Genomic DNA, 3,004 nt, shown 5'->3' on the forward strand with positions numbered 1-3,004 from the left:
CAGCATGCTCAAGAGAAAAAGAGCCAGAATCATGAAGCTCGTATCAGAAAGAGAACTTCCTCAGACTTCAGGGTGAGTTGGATCCATTGTTTCACTCAGATTCATCTCTAAATTTTGAAAATCATTATTTTTTCCTTCAGGTACTGAGTGCTTAGATGTGTCATTTCTTTCCCCAGAGCATCTAGAAGAAGGGGGAAAATAGAGACCATGAAAAGAACATTATTACTTTCCATCTGCTGAAGAACTGTAGGAGGAATTTATGTTTTCTTTGCCATTTTCTTTTAAGATTGTACAATTAAAGGAAAAGTCAGGAGGTAATGAGATAAATAATGAGGAAGGGCACAGGACACATGTCCTTATTATTAGAATGGTGCAAAACTTAGCTGCTCTGTTTTGAAGGGGCTTGCACTCCCAGGTGTTTTATTTTGGGTTTCAGGTGAAAGCTGAGATGACTTGCACAATAGATGAGCAAGACTAAAACCCTGAAGAAAATCTACCCCAGCTACCAAGGATAAAGCTTCTTTTTCTTTTCTGTCTTATTATTGTCACTAGCATATTAGCTACAATCGTACCTTCTGTCAATCTTACATTAAGCAGCAGGTACAATAAAAATGTGAACCAAAAACTAAATAAATAAAGCCAGCTTTTGAAGGAGATATAATACTCTGACACTACCTGCCTATGTCCATTAAAAATTGCTTGAATTTTTTGGGATCGGGTATTAAGTCTGGATCTCCAAGTCTAATATGGGCAGTCATGTGCTGCCTGCCGATAATCCACCTTGTTTTACATATGAACCAGATTCTTTTCTACCGTTCTTCTCCACTTCCAGGCCTAACATGCTGCGTATCATCCCACAAGCTTCATTAACAATCGTGGGCAGCTAGATACTCAACTCTCATTGAAAGTCAAAGCAAATTAGGAACCTAGCTATCATTCATGCCTGTGAAAACTATCCCCATTATTATCATCTGGATTAATACGAATAACACCGAGTTCCCCACCCTGAGTTCTCAGTCTCCTTTCATGAAGTATTTAGCATAGCATGAGCTCTTGAATCACAACCCAACAGTGAAGAGGAACCAGATTACATATATGCTCCTTTGGTATACATGAATCAATAAAATCTGATAAATAGAAACCACACTGGAATAAATTCATTTTTGACCTACTACTCCTGACAACGGTAAAGATTTAGCTGAGCAACAATTTGACTTAGAGCTGCTTTACTGGGCTTGCTTTGCTTAGCATACATCAAGAAAATGATGATGACCTAGAGCAAGTCTTGACAGATTTTGACCTATTCATTGATTAATGAGCTCCAATTACTGCGTCAGATTCAGCAACATATTTTACCTGTAGTTTATGTCATCACTCATATGCTATTCTTCTTTTACAAGATAGTTTAATGTTGTGCAGTTTGATAGATGAAGTATTTTTTGCACAGCTACAAAAAATAAAAGTGATTTACTTTCATTAAAAGAAGGAGATGGCAAAATAAAATTTGGCCAGATCCTGATATTCTTATTCATGTTGAGAAGTTGCAGACTCTCTGACACTCCCCACAAAAAATCAATAAAATGCCTCATGATATGAATGATATGAACACTTTTCTTGGGCAGGAAGACTGGGGAGATGTAACCTAGCCATTGGTTGCCTTATGTGTTTGCAGTACTTGTAGGGACAGTTGGGGAGAAGGAAAATTTCTGGATGTCTCATTCATTACTAAAATAGTATATCTGCTCAGAAGCAGGGAAAAAAATAGTAATATCAAGCCAGCAGGCCAAGCGGTCTCTGAGCTGCAGGGGGGCTGGTGGTTCACTGCACAGCAGCGGCGCTCCTCAGGCAGCACCCACTGCTGGCATCCGGCCCAGGTGGTCCCGGGGGCACTGCAGCTGTGGAGGGAAGCACCAGGCCCCCACGTAGTTCAGGCAGGCTCCAGAGAGTTTAAAAAAAGATCAGACTCACTGCTTTTCCACACCCCACTTCAGTGGAACCTGCCATTAATAGTAGATCCTGTGCTGGAAAGAAAGACATTTAGGAGCATAGGTCTGGAAAGGATCTCCTGGGTCACTGAGTCCAATGCTGTCACAGGCAGCCATGTCACATGAGCCTATTCATAATTTTAACATGTTTCTTCTTAGAACGAGCTGTTTTTGATGTCTCTGGATTTGGCTAGTTGCATGTTTTGGCATTTTGTTTCCAGGCACTGGGGCTTCCCCAATCGATTAGGGTGCCCAGGCTGCTTGTTGTAACTATGCACACAGCACACCTGTGATAAAAGGCGAGAGGAGGAAATTGGGAAGAGAAAGAATGGATAGAAGCTGAGATGGAGCTGCACTGGAGCAGCCATTTGAAGTACATCAAAAGCGTTCTTGATCCTGCAAAACCCGGGTCACTTCGTGCAACCTAGTTACGCCTTTTCTGCTCACCACTTGCATACACACAAAACCTGGGTGTTTTTGTAAAACATAAAACTTTGAAGAGATACACACTGTCCTCTCCCTACAGTGACATACACCACCCATGATTGTTTTCTGCCATTCAGATTTGGTTCCAGGTTCTGCTGGAGTAAGGTACTGCTCAAAATGAGAAATGACAACCAAAATGATCTCTTGGTGACCTATGCTCTAGGGCAGGGGTTTTCAACCATTTTTAGTCAGTGTACCCCCGGCAGGCGGTCGAGAAGTGGGGAGTCACCCAGTGGCTGATTGACGAGAGGGGCGGGTGTGTTCAAAACTGCGGTGAAGTATCAGCGGCGCACGACAGCGGAGAAAACAAAAGCACTAGCAGCACGTGGGGCACAAATGGTGCAAAGTGTTGGCAGCCCCACCCCCTGCTTCTCCATGCCGCAGCCGCATACCCCTTAGAGCTTTCCTAAGTACCCCCAGGGGTACGCGTACCCCCGGTTGACAACCCCTGGTCTAGGGGAAGGAAGAAGAGACCCGTAACAATGGAGAATCCACAGCAGTCTGCTGTCCAACATCACCAGAGGCCTTTGATT

At 43.1% G+C, this 3,004-nt stretch overlaps 1 long non-coding RNA gene across 1 annotated transcript; it reads left to right on the forward strand.

Moving 5' to 3' along the window:
• Positions 1-539, forward strand: LOC112548865. Its single transcript, XR_003092396.1, has 3 exons — positions 1-72; positions 177-314; positions 437-539. It is a non-coding gene; the product is annotated as an uncharacterized LOC112548865 (long non-coding RNA).
• The last annotated feature ends 2,465 nt before the right edge of the window (positions 540-3,004 follow it).

The sequence above is a fragment of the Alligator sinensis genome, unplaced genomic scaffold (assembly GCF_000455745.1).
Source record: "Alligator sinensis unplaced genomic scaffold, ASM45574v1 scaffold2239_1, whole genome shotgun sequence".
Classification (NCBI taxonomy): domain Eukaryota; kingdom Metazoa; phylum Chordata; order Crocodylia; family Alligatoridae; genus Alligator; species Alligator sinensis.